We start from the raw sequence: 20,581 nt of genomic DNA, 5'->3' as shown, positions 1-20,581 counted from the left end.
TCCCGATTTCGCCTTCAGACTATTCTCTCTCCTGCAGTTCTCAGTATCTTCAATTCTTCTGCGCCACACATTTCCGATTTTTTACCATACTTGTATTACTCTTGCCCTTGCCCATGCTTTTTCCTTCCTCCCCTCCTCTCCATCATTTTTCTTCCCTAAATAACTCCCTACATCTCGCTATCACTCTCTGACTCACCGAGGCCTTTGATTGCATTTCTGTCTGTCTCGCAATTTACACCACTTACTTTCTATCCTTGCTTCTTCTTGCTCTCATTTTCCCCTCCCTCTAGCTTCGTCACTGTCTCCTCTTCCTCCTCTCTCTCCCTGCCACTCAGTAACACAGAGAAACTCCTCACAGTTTTGAGATGTCGGACTCCCTCACTGCCAGCTTGACTGTGTTTCTTCAGGAGGCCAGGCAACCGGGAGGAAAAGGCACCCAATCTTCAGGAGTGTGAATCGATTCCCGAATGACTAAACCACATGATTGAGAGAAGTGGATGAACATCTTCCCTGCTTGTTTTTGAGGGAATTCCTGAGTTGCTGTGGTCATTTGTCTCGTTCTATTCTGTGATAAAGCGACATACCAGCATTCAGAATCTGGCTCTGATACCAAAGCTTTAATCTCCAATAATTTGGCAGAGCCGAGCTGTTTTTAGAAATCACTGGATAATTACCTTTATTTATTTATTCCTTTGCTGGCAGAAAATGTATTGATATTAAAAACGCAGGACATCAGAAGCGTAAATTCGTAAACAGTAAACTCACATTTCCTGACTTTTCTTTCGTTGAACTCAATTTCATAATCTTGCATAACATACGATTCAAGAGTGGAAAAGAATCCTACAATGTGGGAGCAGGTCATTGCCGCATATAGTCCAAATCGACACTGCACAGATCATCCTACACCCTTGTCTATCCTTATTAGCCTGAATTTCACATGGCTGACGCATCTAGGCAGCACATCGATGGATTCTACGAGCAATTTAGCATGGCCACTCCGCGTGACCTGCACATCTTTGAACTGCAGGAGGAAACCAGAACATGCGAAGGGATCCACATAGGTAAGGGAAGAATGTGAAACTTCTAGACAGGCAGTCACACAAGGTTGGATTCAAACCCGGTACGCTAGCGCTGGGAGGTAACAATGCTAAGCACAGAGGTAGATTGCCATACATCCCAGAATATTTCGCTGATTCACTTGAATAATGTTAATCTGATCCTAATCCTGTCAGTAATAGTTTATGGATTATGTGCTACAGCCACTTCGATTGTTTCCTCTTTCTTTACTTTTCCTCGATTGTATAAAGTAGTGTTTAACTTTTTAACACTAGTGCCTCGCACTAATTTGCATTTAAGCATATTTTTGTACCAATGGATACGTAGGACGGCGCCAGGAGTTGTAAAATTACACACTTTTCACTGTACCGCTGTACTTCTCTCATTGAGTCCTCGTGACAATAATGTCTCAAATCTGAAATATAAATCTTTATTGATAGAGTATCTGCAATTTGATAGACTGAGATTTGGACACTCAGCTATGTGCAGTCTTTATGTTGAACACGTGTTACAGCATGCTTTCCAGTCTTTACCATTCCGATAATGCAGCTTTTGTTGAACACTGATAGACTGAATGAAGACCTGTGACTGGTGTGATCCGTCTCAGAATCAAATAATTAACAGACCGATCGACTGTCCAAACTGATCAGGTTGTTTTCCCTCACATCCCTAAAATGGAAGAATTTCTGTCAACTTTCTCTATCCGCAAGTGTTTAGTCTGCTCATCTATCCCTGAGGAGACGTTCGTCTCCAGGTGATTTTCACACATTGGGGTACTCTTAAACAACCAGACGCAAGCTAATGATGGCTCATATGGTGCCATGGAAGTGTCCCTGTCGATATTGCCGGAGGTCCAGTTTCATAGCCACATTTGATCCAACTAAGAAAGCATGAAATCACCTCTAAGAAGGGCGGGAATCAGAATTACGATTCCTCAGTGTCTGTTTAGATCATCATTGTCATGGGGAAAAGAGTGAAAGTGTCTGTTAAAATCTGTGGTAATTCTGCATAGCACGATGAATTTTCATCTTTGGCAGAGGTCTGGTGATTATGACTAAACCATCACATCTCCTTTCAAGATGGTTCTGACGTGAGTTTCCTTTTCTATTACGTTATTACTTCAAACCCTGAATTAATCGACTGAGTGAGCTTCCAGCTTTCGTACCCACGGCACGTTCCACTTAACCAAAATTGAAAATACTTTACTTCATTCCACAACTAAACCCTCCCCCAATTCTTATCGGTGTATGTGTGCCTGTCACTGAAAATCCCCCAATCTCAAACATTTTTGGGAAGCAGACATCGAGATTTACTCGCACTGCTCGGGCACCAATAAGGGCCCCTCGCACATATCCACATCCTTCTTCCCATATATCCATCCAACATTTTTCTCCAAATTCCCATCTCTCCCCATCTTTCACATCTCTGGCACCCGCATTATATGCAGAAAGTACGCACTTTATGTCACTTCCTCCAGTTCTCTGCCTTCTTATCAGCTCACTGTTTTCAGAAACAGCTATCGCGAAATCTTTCCAAGCTCAATTTTACTTTTCGTGTCATTCAAAATCATTGCTTCTCAGAATTGCAAGCTCTTGCAATTTTGCTCTGTTGTTCGCTCTCTGCATCGCATCAGTTTTTCCTCGCACAATCTACAACTCTTTAAATCTCTCAGATTGTCTTTTCCCTGTTCTATTTCAATCCACTGCTCACTGTATCTCGCCCAGGGTATCTCTCCTTCTCTCTTTCACCCTTCCTGTCTCTGTTCCCCCAAACCTCACTCTTTCTCTCTGAAACGACCAGCTAGCTGCAAAAAAGACACCACCCTCTCTCCCTCATAGCCCGACTCACGGATGAAAAAAAATCACTATTTCAACTCGGACAACACATCTATCCTGGGACAGAATAAGTAAAGACATGCAGTGAATTCCTAGAGGCCTGGCACTCCAACCACAACGCCATAAACGTAGACATAGATCTAGATACCAGCTATCAACACCTCAGAAAACGAACAGGAAATGTCATCACCACATATAAATAGAAAACAGGAGACAACACCTTCGCTTGACTTCGAGGTCGCCACTGATAATGTTACCTAGCCAGGTAATGAAACGTCTGGATACCCAAACTAGAGCGCTGCGAGCAAACCTACACCCTATACAGGTGTTTATTGAGGTATTGAGGTATGTAGAGTGAAACAGAGAAACAAGCTGCAACAGGGTTTGAGATGAGAAAGAGACAAAGAGTCTCTCCTTGTGCACGGTGGCACAGTGGTTAGCACTGCTGCCTCACAGCGCTTGAGATCCCGGGTTCATTTCCCGCCTCAGGTGACTCTCTGTGTGGAGTTTGCACATGTCTCCCCATGTCTGAGTGGGTTTCATCCGGGTGCTCCGGTTTCCATCCACAATCCAAAAATGTGCAGGTTAGGTAAATTGGCCAGGCTAAATTGTCCGTATTGTTAGGTGAAGAGGTAAATGTAGGGGAATAGGTCTGGGTGGGTTGCACTTCGAGGGTCGGTGTGGATTTGTTGGGGTGAAGGGCCTGTTTCCACACTGTACGCAATTTAGTCTAATCGAAAATACAACAGGAAGTTGGCGGGAGTGAGGGGGTGCGTTCAAGCAAACAGAGACAAAGTGTTAGACATGTAAGAAAGCAGATTTGAGACAGGCGATGCCAGACCAGTTTCACCAAACAAAGGAAACTGAAATGGAACTATACCTGCATGTGCTATTCCTGCAATCCCTCAATGGATTTTAAAACCCATCTCTCACAGAAAGAGCCAAACTATGTCCATAGGCACCTGCAGGGCTGCTGGGAGTGCAAAGAATCAGAACAGCAACTAAAATTTTATTGGTGCTTGTGAACACTTCACTCGTGTGTGCATGCGTGTATCCACACACGCACACACACACAAACACACACGTGTACACATACATACATATACACAGACACACACACAACTTGACATGGTAATTCCCCGCACATCAACGTGGTAAATGATTAATTATTTTCCAAGGTTAAAAATCACACAACGCCACGTTATAGTCCAACAGGTTTAATTGGAAGCACACTTGCTTTCGAAGCGACGTTCCTTCATCAGGTGATAATGCGGCACTCCGGAAAGCATCGCTCCGAAAGCTAGTGTGCCTCCAATTAAACTTGTTGGACTATAACCTGGTGTTGTGTGATTTTTAATTTTGTACACCCCAGTCCAACATCGGCATCTCCAACTTATTTTCCAGGCTTTCTTTTATATTCCCTGAGATCAGTCTTTTAACGTAGCTCCAAGAGACCCCCAACCCAGAATTTTGGATCATTCATGGAGTATGAAGATTTTTCCACGTGAATCACACATCCCTCAGGTATGCAACGAACCAGAAGTTTTCTTTGAGTGTTTTTGAAGAGGCTCGAGAGTCTAGCAGTTAAACGTTTTAGTCCAGAGTTGTCCCTCTCTAGCTTTCTAATTCCACCACCTATCTCTTTCTTAGAGCAAAATTAAAGGGTACATTTCCAATCCTACACTTAGTTCAAAGTTCACTGTTCAATTTCGCTACTCATTTCAACAAGGCGATCTGTTCATGGTGGAGATTAAAGCGCAGGGAATGTGTTGTCGGCACATTGGTGAGTGTTCAGCAAAAAGATATCAAAAAGGAGTCCTGTGTCCTTTGTTAAGTAAAACAATCAACATTTATTCGCCGCTCCTTCCCAATTCAGCGTGGAAAAAGTCCCTCTGCAGTATACTCTGCCTCTTCCAGCCAATACAACATCTTTGTACGTTTTCCATTGTAAGGAACCAATGCAACAGTGATATCATTATCAACTACAATTCACCAATCTACACATTCAAACCCGTAAACACAAAATCAATGATGGACAACACTTCAGGCATCTCTATGTCCTCCCAAAATGTACACATTTATCATCTGTATTTTTGGTCTTACTCGGCATCTCATTCAAATTCGTTCAATCGATACAGTACGCATTGGAATGTGCTGCCAGTCAAAATACTTGAGGCGAATACATTAACAATATTTCAAAATCAATTGGACAAACACATGGATGTGAAATGTTTAGAATGATATGGGCCAATTACAGCTGCATTGGGTTAGCGTGGACGGATATTTTGTTCGGTATGGACCGTTTAGGGCCTGTCACCACTCAATGGGTCTCCATGACTCAATAACTGTGCGACTGTATTCCAACACTTGCAGTTATATTCATTATCATTCCAATAATTTGGAATCTTATTTTTCACTAAGGACTGCTCTAAACCCTGTGTTATAATTAATACACCCCATTAAATTTACACAATGAGATTTCAGAAGATATTAACCGCTGCGACTTTTTACAAAGATTTTTGAGATTGACTCGAACAAAAAATGACTATAGCTCTGTGATAACCTCTCTCGCTCACTTCTCGATTTCTTCGGTCATCAACTTGTTAGCTCAGAATGAAAATGGCAAAAATTATTGCAATATTCCTTGAGGTATTGTACTTATCACAGTGTTCAAGCAAGTGCATTTCCGCTTAATATCAATTCCCTGCTTCTGCCCGGAAGTAATCTAGTCCATGCTAATAAGCTAACTGATACCCTGTTATTGATTACCTTAATTTCCTCACGTTTTCAGCCACTGTTAGTTTTTTTGAACGATCTGGTGTGGAAATTGTGTCTTTTCTTTTTAACAGAGACGAACGTTTTCCTTTCTTTACTTCTTTTAGTTGGTACGTAACACCATTTCCTCGGTTTTTTGCAGTGAAGGGCATGTCTTATGGACTGAATATAATTCTATGACGAGGTGATAAAGTTGATTAATGAAGGAAGGGCCGCGGATTTCACATACATGAACTTCAGGAATGCATTAGATAAGGCTCCCCATAGTAGGCTGATGGAGAAAGTGAATTCGAATTGTTTTCAGGATGTGCAAACGAGATTGATAGAGAATTAGTTGTACAGCAGTAGACATGGAGTAGTCGTGGAAGGGATTTTCTGAAAATGGAATACTGTGAACCCTGGTATCCCACAGGGATCCGTGTTGGGACCACACACACACAAGCACACACACACACACACACACACACACACACACACACACACACATGCATACATGTATATGTACATGCGTACACATACATACGCACACACACATATAGTTGGTCTGATTATCAAGTTTTCTGATAACACTGAAATTGTTGGAGCAGCAGATAGTGAAGGGAATGTAACAGAATGCAGCAGAATATAGATAGATTGGACAGTTTGGCTGGAAATGGCAGATGGAGTTCAATCTGTGGAAGGGCGACATGATGCATTTTGGAAGATCCAAGTCAAGGGTGTCAAGAATATATGGTGCAGGCTTCCCTGCATCAGGCGGTGGTATTCAGTACAACCATTGGCAGGTCATGTGACAGTTGTATAAGACTTTGCTTCGGTCACATTTTAAGACAGTTCTGATCGCTACATTACCAAATTGATGTGAAAGTTTGTGGAGGGTACAGAGGAGCTTCCCCAGGATGCTGCCTGTTATGGACAGTTCTAGCTAAAAAGAAAGTTTGAGTAGATTCAGATTATCTCCATCAGAAAGGCAGTGGTTGAGGGGACCAAACTGAGGTCGACAAAATCACGAGAGGTACAGACAGGGTGGATAACCATCAGGTCTTTTTCGGAGAGTGGGTAACTCAGTTACAAGGGGTCATGAGTTCAAGGTGACAGGGGAAATATTTAAGGGATATTGCGTGGAAAAAAATTGCACAGAGGGTGGTGGGTGCTTCGTACACATTGCCAGTAGAGTTGATAGAGGCGGGCATGATAGTTGTATTTAAGGTGTATGGAGACAGATACATGAATGGGCAGATAGGAGAATGATACAGCTGCTTGGATAATAGGTTTTGATAGAGCATCTGGATTGTGACAGGCTTGGTGGAGCAAAGGATCGCTTCCCGTGCTGCAATTTTATTTGCTCTTTGTTCTTTATGTTACGGTTGTTAGTGACTCTTCCTTTTACTGACCACATTTTACTTGAACAAATTCCCTTGAATGATGATAATTCTCTATCTTTTACTCTAGAAGGACGAAATGACCAATTTAAAAAAATCAACACTCTTTCCTTGCCTCTATTTTTCTGATGATTTATAAAATATTTCGTGTTATCCGATTCGACTTGTCAATCTGGGAATATCGCTTCATAATGTCTTACTGTCCCCATGTCCCTGGCACAACTGGAGATGGGTCTTCCTGCAGAGAATTTTGATTTTCAATTCCGGTCTTCCATTGTTGAGGGTGTTAAATTGTTTGTTTTCTCCGATGTATTGCAATGGCCTGCCTTCCCAAATAAACTTCCCTGGTTTCTATACTTACAATAAAACTTTGATTTTTTTTATACTTACTGTTGGTGATTGAAGATTAACTTCACAAGTTAACATGGAACTAATCTCTATTACAGTCAATGTTCTCATTCGAATAATATTTCTAATTAATGTGCCTGAACGTGCCATGCTGAAGCAAAGGACCTTTCAACCTAATCAATGCAAACAGTGCTTGCACACGCATAGTCCCCTAACTCTCTGCAAGTTCATCTTTTTGAGCGAACTTTTTTTCAAGTTGTCTGTCTAAGTTGATATGCACATTAAAGTGCATTGAAATAAGTATCTTGGGTGGGTGCTATTATTCAATAACCCATTGTTCTTGGCTCATTGCTCTGCCCTTTGGTATGTCTCAAAATTAGTATCAGCTTCTAAACAGGAAATAGTACAATGGCAGTATGATACCAAATGACTTTTGATATTAAAAGAAGGCAGTAAATGTGTCTCCCGCACAAATAATTAGTGCGTTAGATTACGAACGAGAAACATTATGGGTTGCCCTGAAAGACTGTTAGATTATACAAATTGCTCAGCAAGTCTGCCAGCACCTGTTGAAAGAAAGCAAGATGAGAGTTTCGAGTCAAGTGATCCTTCTTCCAAACATGAATTTCGATGTAACACGTAATTAGAAACAAGCCAGAACGTATATGTGCAGAATTAGTCCAACTGGCTAATCTGGTTTGTTCCACCATTCGATAAACTCCATCCTCCTGCCTTTTCCTGTATAAATTGCTCCACTGACTCATCACGAAACTACCTATTCTTCTGTTAGATGACATGTCTTCCCAGTCGTCCTGGGGAAAGGATTTCCACAGATTCCTCTTCATCTCAGTTCTCAAGGTTTGTCCCTTCACTGTGAGTTTGTGTCCATGAGTCCTATCTCCTTCTCCTTGTGGAAGCATCTACACGTCCACTCTATCCGAATTATGTAAGTTTCAATGAGCTCCCCCTCCATCCTTTTAAACTGCAAAGAGTTCAGTCACAGAGTCCTGAACCACTCCTCATATGACAAGTCCTTCATCCCCAAGGTAGTTGTTAGAAAGCAGCTCCCGATCTCCTCCAAGGGCAAAACATTACTCCTCACAAAGAGGCCCCAAAACTGCTCACAGAATTCCAGATGCGGTCTGACCAGAGTTTTATACAATCTTCGACGAGTGTTCCTAATTGGCAAACGGACATACATTTTGACGTCATTATAATCCCCAACTAATTTCTTTTTGCCACTCGTTTGCCCACTTAGAAAACAGTCTGCAAGCTTATTGTTCCAAGCAATGTTCGTGACCTCAAACTTACTGATATTTTATTTATTGTGACAGTTCTTTACCCACTGTTCTTGCGCTTCCAAGTCCTTCTGCAGCCTCATCGCCTCCTCAATACTACCTGCCCCTTCACCTATCTCTGTGTCATTTGCAATCGCTGCAGCAATGCTCTTAATTCTATTCTCTATATGGTTAATATAGAACGTGGATAGTTGTGGTCCAAATACTCACCCCTGTGGAACTTCACTAGTCACAAGCTGCAGTGCTGAAGAAACAAAATTCTGCCATACTCTCTGCCTTCCTCCCGTCAGGTAATCCTCACTCTATGGACGTGCACAATCCTTAAACATTGGGTCTTACCTGATTTAGCAATCTCACAGACAGTACTTTGTCCAAGGCCTTCTGGAAATCCAAATTGATCACATTTTGATGCTGCCGTGATCTTCATAAGTTATTTTGTTTTTTTCTCTGAAGAGAGGTTGCAAGGAAGAGGTGACACCTAAGAAAGTAAAGTGTTTGCGAGGCCTTGGGTTTTTCTATTGACGTTGGAAGAATGGAAACACCCGCTGTGTGACAAGCTCTCTCAGACCTGGCTTCCTAGTTGTTCTCTTGGTAGTTCATAGTTTTAGTTTTAACCAGAATACAGTGTGCGTCAGCTGGATTCCCTGAACGTGTCCTGAATTCTATCTCGATGTGGTATTTCTTTTGGATTATAGAACTCCATGTGAGAATCAGTGTCAAATTTTGACTTTCTTCAAGTGTCTGTGTTTATGGGATGTTACTTCACTGGAATAGTAAATTAGAAACAGATACAATATCGATTAATCTGTTAGGTTCTTCAACAGTTAAGTTATTCTAAATTCCTCTTCCTTTTTCGCTTTTCAACTTTAATGTTTAAACTAATGTTATTTTCCTTAACTCTGAGTAGTTTGACTGATTGGACTGCATCGGAAACACGTCATTTCATGTCTATCTTTAAAAGTAAGAAGTTCAGATTGAGGTAACCGTCTCAAAATATATTGAGGGGGTCTGGTCCAGAACACCATATAATAACTTCCCTTTGTCTGATTTTCTTACTACCTCGTTAAAGAATTCAGTGGGATTTTTCAGGCATGAACTCGCCATAGAAAATCCTTGTTCGATTAGCCTTAATTTATCTCGACCTTCGCAGAACTCTGAAATCTCGCTTTTCATAATGGACCCTAAAATCTTAATAATGACCAAGGCAAGGCGAATTGGAAAGCTACTTTCACTCTTCTGCTGCCTCCTTCGCCTCTTACATGATTCATTTGAAATCTTCTGGAGACTTCTGTTTCTCAAATGATTCCTGAATATCTCCACCGGCTCCCCCCCCCTCCCCCCCCCCCCCCCCCCCCGCCAGCACCCCCCAACACATCGCAGCTATCTCTTTCAGAGACCTTGTGTTCATTCCATCCATTCTGGGACCATTCAGCTTTGCCAGTACATTCATGTTAATGGCGGTCATCTCACATACCTCTGCCTCCGACTACCATAGACTTCAGGTACGCTACTGGTGCCTTCCACGATGATGACTGTTGCGAATTTCCTGTTCATTTCCTCTGTTATTTTCTTGTACCCCGTTATTACTGCTGCAGCCTCATTTTCCAACAGTTTAATTCAGACTCTTGCCTCTATCATATCTTTAGTTCAAGAGCTAAATGGCTAAAACAATGACGGAATTTTCCTTCATGCTTCTACCTAATTTATTACACGTCTTCATCTTTGCACCCCTCCCCTGACTTTTATTGAGTAGATTGTTCTCTGCAATGTTTGCAAGGTCTTTCAAATCCGTTGTCTTCCCTCGAGTCTTCGACATGCTGTATGCTTTCCTTTTGTTTTTCTTCTATCCCTGACTTCCCTTGTCAGCCACGGTTGTCTTGTCATCCCTTTCGTAGTTTCCTTCTTGCTTGGGACAAACCTGTTCTCTCTCACATAAGTATCCCCAGATACCTATCCTATTTATGTTCATGTATCTTCCGAATAATGCTCCCGTTTCAATTATCTCTGGTCAGCTCTTCCCCGAGATTTTGTTGCAATGTCACCATGAAACCAATCCAGCTTCATTCCCCGGAATTAACGCAGCAGTTCATCATCCTTTGTAGTTCTCCAAACTTGTTCAGGCTGCATTCTGAACAGCGAATATAGTAAACCAAATAAAATCAAGTGCATTGAGATTACTGCTTCAACTGGAGTCCTGAATAGCGAGACAAAGTAGGTAAATGGTCAAGGTTTGTACCTCCTGCGATTGCATAGGAAGATGCCAAATGTTTATGGGGTGATGTGGGAGCAGAGAAAGAGGACAACAGTGTATTCCAGTGCGAATGTGCACCGGGGCATGCAGGGAAGTGACGAGCGTTGCATATGTGTTCTTTGCTAGCTTCCTGCTGGGTGTCGTCTGAAACAGCATAGAGCTGTAGAGTCATATAGAATATAAACAAAACCTTCGGCCTACCATGTCTCTGCTGGGAAACAAACATTACATTCTACTTATTCCACTTCACTGCAATTTATCAATAGCTTACTATACCTTGGTATTCTAAGCGTTCACACAGATGTTTCCACCTGCTTCCACCAGTCTGTCAGGCAACACGTTCCATATTTCACCCTTCCATGGTTGATTTGGCATTCCTCTGATCCCCTCGAAAGGATTTACTTATCACTTTAACCTTATGTCATCTTGTCGAAGACATGACTGCTATGGGGAAAGATTTCTCACAATCGGCTCTTTTTATGTCACTTATCATTATGTATGCATCAATTAGCCCCCTCCGCCTCTTCTGGTCCTCACAAAACAAGCACAACCTATCTTTATTACTGAGCCTTCCCAGCACAGGTAACATCCTGATGAATCCCCTTTGCACCTTCTGCTGCACTGACCACAAAGAAATTCTGTCTTTATTTCTGAGACCTCTCATCCCAGGACACATCCGGGTAAGTCCCATCTGCACAGTCCGCTCCACACACCGCAAACACAAATTAACTTTTTTTTTACTGAGACCTCTCATGTCAGGAAACCTCCGAGTGAAACTACTGCCCACCCACTGCAGTGGCATCGTTTCCTCCTGATAGTGTGGCGTTCGGACCAGAGATGTCCTTCTGGCCTAACCATGTTTTTTTCTCGAAATACTACAACAGCACTTCCATGCTCCGATATTCCACGCTGCGGCTGATGATTATCCTGCCTTCTGAACGTTTGGATGAAGGGGCTGGTGTGTTGTCACTTCAGGACAACAGTGACCTTTCACCATTGGAAGTGAGCGTACACCTGAGGGTCCTGTTATGACGGTGCCAGGAATCCTCGCTGGCCAAAAAAAACCTTCTTGAGCGCCAAGGACCGCCTTCCTCCGGCTATCTCGTGCAGTATATCGCATTTTCCGAGCAGATGTGATGAGGATAGAGAATCTGGGAGTATGGAACAGAGTCCATTCAGGAAGGATTATGTCATGGTGCGTAATAAAGATAACAGTGCAAATTGATAGGCACAGAATGAATATCAGTCGCAAAAATATTTGCTTCATTTCAGAACAATTTATTGCATTCCGTACGGAAATCTCGCAGTATTTGCTCGGCGAAACACGTCACTGAAATTTCTTCTCGCATGTCTATAGAATTATTACTTGTGACGCCGAATAGTTTGCATCTATTTTCGACTTTCATCGCTGTGTTAAGTTTCGTTCTTTTTACATAAATAAAAACTGCAATTTGGCTAAATGTATTGCATGTGTTCTTCCGTTTCTGCCCTCAGGCCAGCTGCTGACTGGTTCCTTATTGAAATGGAGTGTTCCTCTGTGACGAGGTTGACATGAAGTTTCTCGTGAAGAACAAGAAGGAAGCTTATGTCATTTATATGCAGCGGAGATCAAGTGAAGCGGTCAAGGAAGCAGGAAGCTTGGCACGAGATTACGTGAACACCAACAAGCCACCAGAAGACACTCTATCACTAGCTTCCATACGCACAATCAAAGAAGAATATTACTTTAACTGGGACAAGAGACAGATTCTCAGACACCGAAGCAAAGGCATGCATGAGAATTCTTCGAGGCATGGCATTCGAACGAGAGCTCCACCAAGAAACACATTGACTTAGATCCCGTTTACCTATTATTAAGGTGTAGAAATGTAATGTACCTTGAAGAGATTGAAGGACTAAGCAAGCACACAGAGCGCTGGAGAATGTACAATGTAACATTTGGTCCAGCAGCTAGCACTGGCTGAGTTGCTATGAAATAAAAGCAAATTCAAATTCAGCCAATCAGTTTAAAGTATACCCCAAAATGCCAACTTCTAATCAACTTCGAATTTCGTACATTGGCAATATTTTTAAAAATGAAAAAAAAAATCCGATGTTTTCAGCTATAAGACCGGGAAGAAGGGAACAGTTGAGGAGAGAAGAGCGAAGCCAACATCATCTGCAGACTACCCAGAAAATTAGCTCACTTAAAGATACATGTATCTATCTATGACTGGTGAAAGAAAAATTCTCAGAAGATGAAAATCTTTTTTAAAAAGACCATACAAAGGGAAGTTTCGACAGCTGCCTGGTTTTGAAATTTGAACTTTGGTAAATATTAATTAGGATTTTAAAATTCGGACTCGTACTGTAGGAGTTGTGAATACTTTTCTTTATTATTCTCTGTTTTACTTTAAGAAATAAAGTTGCGATTTTTTACTTTAAATAATTGTTGGCCTCTCGAATGGACAGCATAAATTTTTTTGCGTTTGCCATTTTAAATTAACATAACGTGCTTTTCCCGTGAGGTAACATGCCTTCACTTGAAAAGAAGAAACAGGAATGACAACATCCATACGATAAATATCAAGACTTCTAAAGAGACAGGCTAGATATACCAGCAGCACATCACTGGAGTGTCTCACGGATGATGTTACCTGGTCATGGAGATGAAACGTCTGAAAGCAAACTTTTCAGCTCAGGGAGATAACTGACATATCAATTAATCCTGTGAAGTGTATAAAGGCAGGAAGAGGAGATAGATGAGGGAAATCAGGAGGGCAAAAAAAAGGGAGCATGAGATAGTTTTGTCAAATTGGGTTATGGAGAATCCAAAAGGATATAACCAAAACATTAAGGGTAAAAGGGTAACTAGGGAGAGAATAGGGTCCCCCAAAGATCAGCAAGGCAGCATATGTGTACAACCATAGGAGATGCAGGATACTAAATGAGTGTTTTCCGTCAGAGTTTCGGAGAAGGAAATGGACTACACCTCCTCCAACTGTTCCTCCCGTAAACATGCCAAATCATCACCACTTCCTCTGCCTCCACTACATTTGTTTGAAAGATTCCACCACAGAAAATCCCAGTAGGCCTCCTTCTTCCAAGACTACAATTTCCCTCACGTGGACGACGATGCCCTCCAGCACATCGCCTCCACGTCCCGCACCTTTGCCCTTGAAACCAATCTCTCCCAATGCCACAAGCACAGAATGCCCCAGTCCTCACCTTCCACCCCACGAATCTCAGTATACATCGCATTATCGTCCGTCACTTGCACCACATAGAAACAGATCTAACTAGGAGTGGGAGAATTCCCTCCCCGCCCCATCAGTGTTTCGGGACACCATTCCTTCCGTAACTCCTTTGTCAGATTCACGCCTTTCAACAGCCCTCAACCCACCCCTGGCACCTTGCCCTTCCACGACAAGAAGTGTGAAGCAAGTGCCCTCATCTCATCCCTCACTACCGGCTAAGGCCTCAAACGATCCTTCCACATCCAACAGATATTTACTTGTACCTCCGCCAATGCTATCTACTGCACCTGTTGCATCCGATGTGGTCTCTTGTACATCAGGGACACAGGACGTGAACTTGCAGATCATTTCAGAGAATATATCTTCAACACTTTAACTCCCACTCCACCACCCCCGCCAGGACATGCATGTCCTGGACCTCCTGCAATGCCAAACACTAACCACCCTACGCCTGGATAAAGAACTACCTTGGGACCCTGCAGCCATACGGGATTAGAGTGCATTTCGACAGTTTCCCCATTTCCCCTCCCTTAACCTCGTCTGAGTCCCAAGCCGCCACCTTGGCTCCACCATTTTGATCCGTCCATCATCCTTACCATCTCTAACCTTGATTGCCACCATAATTTACCTATCGCATTCTCAGCTACCTTGCCCACAGGCTAATACCCCACACACTATCTCTCAGGCTCCCAGCCAAAGCCTCAATCCTGATGAAGGGCTTATGCTAAAAATGTCGATTTTTCTGCTCTTCGGATGCCATCTAACCTGCTGCGCTTATTTTCAACTCCACACTTTCGACTCTGATCTGCAGCATCTGCAGTCCTCAGTTTCTCAGTAGCAGTTGGGCCACAGATCATCCATGTTCTCGTTGTCAAAAGTCACATGACAACAGATTATATTCCAACAGCTTTATTGATATCCACATGCTTTCAGAGCGCAGCCTTTTCGTCAGGGGCATCTCACGACTACTACCCTTTGAACTCTTGTGATTTCCAATAAAACTGTTGTACTTTAATCTGGTGTCATGTGACTTCTGACTTTGTCCATATCAGTGCACGCCCGGCACCTCCACATCATGTTAACATTGAATAGTGGAAGAGATGCGCACGGCAGGATGACCGAATCATGTTCCTGCATTTCTATCTCCGCATTATTCAGCAATTTTCACCAGCAACAAAGACAAGCAGTCCAATTACACTGTGAAAGAGAGTTGTCTTTGAGAGTTGTTTCAGAAGATGTCAGGAAAAGAAGCTAAGAAAGAACATACTTTGAAGACGTTCAAATCTTTTTTTTTTCACTGGAGCAACTTTATGCCATACTGAATCATCTGAGTGCAAAGATGGCGTCAACACTGGTTTCGTGCCGAAGTAACTTTCCTATGATGGCAAAAGTGAGGACTGCAAATACGGGAAATCAGAGTCTAGATTAGAGTGCGCTGGAAAAGCACAGCATGTCAGGCAGCTTCTGAGGGGCAGGAAAACTTTCCTATGATGTCACCAGAACATGCAGTAAATCAAGTTCTCGGCTTTTATATTTGACACAAAACAGCAGAAGCTGTTTCTGTTTGTTCTTCGCAAAACCATGTAAACTGAATGGCATCTTCAAAGACACAGGAGCATTTGCTGCTGTGAAATGTTGATGGAAGAACGATTGTTTGGTTATAACTACCATTAAATAAGAAAGCGCAAGAATGTGGAGAATATCAGCAAAACTCAGATGGCCTAGAAGAAAGTGAGGACGACAGATGCTAGAGATCAGAGTCGAGAGTGTATTGCTGGAAAAGCACAGCAGGTCAGGAAGGGCTGATGAATACCGTAAGCCCGAAATGCCGATTTTCTTGCTTCTCAGATGCTTCCTGTCCTGCTGTGCTTTTCCAGCATTTCACTTTCATCTCGGAAGGCCTGACAACATCCGTGAAAGGAGAAATAGACGTCATTTTGGAGTTCAGTTGGAATCTTCTTGAGATTATAGAATTCCTGGAGTTTGCATCACAACGTCGGCACCTGTTGCTTTTTATTTTTATTGAATTTATTTTCGAAATTTGCTTGTTGTTTCCTCAGGTGGGATCTATGATGCTTTTAGGAACGTGGCTTTGGATTTTTTTCATGTACGTTTCTTTGGAGTTACACAGTTTACTGTTTGAATTACGCTTTATCGAATCACAATGCTCATTGTTTTGAAGGGAACATCGGAATAGGATTGATGAGCAGGTTAGAACTAAATGTTTCTGCATATGTTCCTGTTAGCAGCTTGGGTATGTTTTTTCAATGGTCTGGATTAATTCCTGGGGCTCTCCTCTGTTCGTGGTAAATCATATGAGTTGCATATTACGTGATATTTACAGGAATGCAGGTGTATATATCGACACACTCTCCTGGGGCACTCTGTAAATACCGACATACACCCTGACCCAACCCAGCAAATGCTCAAACCCTCCCCGGGACCCACCATGCAATTACCGACACACTCACAGGGATTGCACAGTAAATACTAATATCTACCTGCAAAACCCCCTGTAAGTACTGACACACTCCCCTGGAACCCCCTGTAAATACCGACAAACTCCCCTGGAATCCTCTGTAAATACCGACACACTCCCCTCAGCGCTCCTGTGAATACCGACACACTCCCCTGGAACCCTCTGTAAATACCGACACAATCCCCTCAGCCCTCCTGTGAATACCGCCACACTCCCCTGGAATATCCTGTCAATACCAAAGCACGACCCCAGAACACGCTGTAAATACAGAAACACTGCCCTGGAACACCCTGTAAATGCAGACACACATTATACTCAACACCCCCTGCAAAAAGTGACCCGATCTTTTGGATTCTCCTGCAAATACAGACAATCTATCCGGGATGCCCCCTTGTAAATACTGTTGCACCTCCCTGGAAACACCGGGAAATATCTATGTACTCCGCAGAAACCACCACCCCCCATCCCCCGCCATAAATACTGACACACTCACCGGAATGCCATTGTAAGTATTGGCACACTCCACGAGATGACGCTGTAAATACCCACAATATCCCCAGGATCCAATCCTTAAATCGCGACGTGCTGCACGTGAACTCCCCTGTGAATACTGACACACTCCACGGGACACCCCTGTAAATACCAACACATTCCCCTGGACCCCCTTGTAAATACTGACACACTCACAGGAAACTCCCTGCAAATGTTAACACAGGCCCTGGGAATGGGTTGTACATACCAGCACACTCCCCAGTTCGAACAGTAAATTTTAACGCGTTCCCCAGGGTACCTAGCCAATACTGACACATTCACTGGCACCCCAGAAAATATCAACACACTAATCAGAAACAGATTGGAAATATCAACAAACACACTGTGGACCCCGTTCATACACTGGCACACTCCCCAGGTCCCCTCTGTAAACACTGACACAATCCCCAGGATCCACCACTTAAATACTGATGCACTCCATGTCAGTCCCCTGTAAACACTGAAACACTCCCTGGGACACCCTGCTAAATGCAGACACACTCCCCAGGACAGCCCAGTAAATACAGACACACACCCCCAATACCCAGGATTAAACAGACACACTCACCGGGAACAAAATAAATACCGTCATACACCCCAGGACCCACCTGCAAATATTGCCACAGTCGCCCCCCGCCTCTCTACCCACTCTCTCTTTTAATGCGCCCATTCATTCTCTGTCTCTCTCTGCCCCTCCCACTCTCTGCACACTCCTGTTCTCTCCCTCTATCACCCTCCCACGCACTGTCAACAACTCCCTCCATTGTCTCATTCTGTCCTCCACTCTCTCCATCTCTATGCCCCTAACACGATCTCTCAACCCCCACTCTCTCTACCCCCTCCGACTGTCTTTCTCTCTTTACACCCCTCCTCGTCCCTGACTCTGCACCCCACTCCCTCCCTCTCTATAGACCGTCCCACTCTCTCTGTCCCCTTCACGCTCTCTATTTGACCCTCTCACTTTCTATCTCTCCAGTACTCTATGTCTCTCTCTTTCCGCCTTCACCTCGCAATCACTCTTGACTCCCTATGTTTCCCTGTACTGACCCCTTCACGGTCTCTTCCCCTCCTACTCTACCTCCCTTTGCCTCTTGCCCTCCCACTGTGATTCTACATCCTTACCTCTCTCAGCCCCCTCTCTAGTCTCTGCCGACTATATTTCTCTCTTCGCTTCCATCTCTGTGTCTGTGCCCTCCCACTCTCTCTCTTCGCCTTCCATCTCCCTCCCTCTACCCATTCCCACTCTCTTTCCCTCCCACACTTCCTCTCTCTTTCACTCTTCAACCTCCCATTCTCTCTCTACCCCTCCCACCTTTTAGTCTCCACACCGTTCATGTCTCTCCCTCCCTCTCTCTTTCTTTCAGCCCCATTCCCTCTTGCGCTCTCTCTCATTCTCTCTTCCCCAACCCCCACTCTGGATCACTCTGTACAACTCTTTCTCTCGCGGCACCTCCACTCTGTCTACCACAACCCGCTCTGTCTCCCCACCCTCCCTTTCTACACACCTCCCACTTTCAGACTCTGTAACACTACACACTCTCTCGTTCAATCCCTTTCACACTCTCTCTCCCCTTCCCCCTCTCTCTGCTACACATTCTCTCTCCACCGTGTATTTATTCCCTCCCTAACCCTCTCCCACGCTTGCGCTCTATACCCCCATTCTCTCTCGACCTGCTCCCATTCTCTCTCCCATTACCCCCTCCTATTGCTTCTTTCTCTTTCCACCCCTGACACGCACTCTCTACCCCAGCCCCACTCTCTCTACTGCCCATCACACACTCTAGCACACTCCCACTCTCTGTCTCCCTAATCTCACTCTCTCACCTCATCCCACACTGTCTCTCTACCAGCGCCCACAATCTCCCTGTTTACCCCACATTCCGTCTCTCTACCCCACTCCTTCCGACTCTCCTTCTCTATTCAAAAACACTCTCACTCTTTACACCTCTCCCACACTCTCTCTAATCCTCTCCCACTCACTACATCCCTCCCACCCTCTCTACCCCATTCTATCTCTAAACCTCGCACTCTTTCTCTCTTTATCCCTTTCCATTCACTATCCCTTTACACCCATCCACTCTCACTCTCTCTAAACCCCTCCTACTCTCTCGCCCATTAACCCACTCACTCCCTCTCTCTACCACCTGCCACTCTTTCTACCCCACTCCCTTTCTCCCCTTCCCACTCTCACTCACCCCACACTCTCTCCATCAGCTTCCACTATCTCTCTATACTCCACTCCATCTCTACCCCTCTCTTTCTCTCTTCTCACACTTTGTCTCTTCGCCTCCCACTCTCTCTCTGTCTTCACCTCTCGCACTCTTTCTCGTTCCCTCCAACTCTCTCTCTACATCTCTCCCTCCACTCTGTCTGTTCCCCTCTCTCTCTACCCCTTCCTCTCTGTTCCTCTCCGTCACTCTCTGCACTACCCGCCCACGATATATCGTTCTCTTTCCCTCCCACTCTCTCTCTCTGTCTTCACCGCTCGCACTGTCTCTCTTGTTCCCTCTAATTCTGTCTCTACATCCTTCCCTCCCACTCTCTCTTCCCTCTCACACGCTTTCTATACACTTCCGCCCTTCCTCTCTATCTTCCCCACCATCTCTCTACTACCCACCCACTATATCCCCCCTCTTTCCCTCCTACTCTCTTCCCACCCCTCCCAGTTCTCCCTCTCCCTACACTCTCCCACTCTTTCTATCTGACACACTTCCACTCTCTTACTCTCTCCCCCACACTATCTCTACTACCTCCCTCTCGCTCTGCACCTCTCACACTCACTTACTTGCCGTCCTCATCTCTCCACTTTTCTCACTTCCCCTCCCACACACTCTCTCTCTCGTTACGCACCTCCCTCTATCTGTGTGTCTCTCTCTCCATCACATACCTCTCTCTCTCACTTTTACCCTAACACTATCTCTCGGTTTACATCCCTCCTTCCCACTCTCTCTCTCTCCGCCCCCTTCCGCCTTCTCTCCCTCAACTACCCGCCCATTGTTTGCCTCTTTTCCCTCCCACGTTTTCCTCCAACTCCCATTCTATCTCTTCCTCTCCCATTCTTCCTCTCTCTGCACTCTCCCACTCACTCTGTCCACAACACATCCCCTTTCGATTTCTCTTTCTCCTCCCACTATCTCTCGACTCACTTCCTCTCTATCTTTATACCTCCACAGTGTCTCTCTCAATTCCCTCCAGCTCTCTCGCTCACTTCTCCCTTCGCACTATCTATCGCACGACTTCCCTCCCGGTCCCACTCTCTACCCCGTTGCACCTCTCCGTTCACCCTCCCATCCTCTCCCTCTTTAAACAGTCTCATACATATATACCGCTACCGCTCTGCATCTCTCTCTCTCTGGCGAACCCCCCTCTCTCAAGTGCTTCCCAGTCTCTCTC

This window comes from Chiloscyllium punctatum, chromosome 51 (genome assembly GCF_047496795.1).
Source record: "Chiloscyllium punctatum isolate Juve2018m chromosome 51, sChiPun1.3, whole genome shotgun sequence".
In the NCBI taxonomy this organism is placed as follows: domain Eukaryota; kingdom Metazoa; phylum Chordata; class Chondrichthyes; order Orectolobiformes; family Hemiscylliidae; genus Chiloscyllium; species Chiloscyllium punctatum.
The sequence above is the reverse complement of the archived record's forward strand: the minus strand, read 5'-3'. Positions refer to the sequence as shown.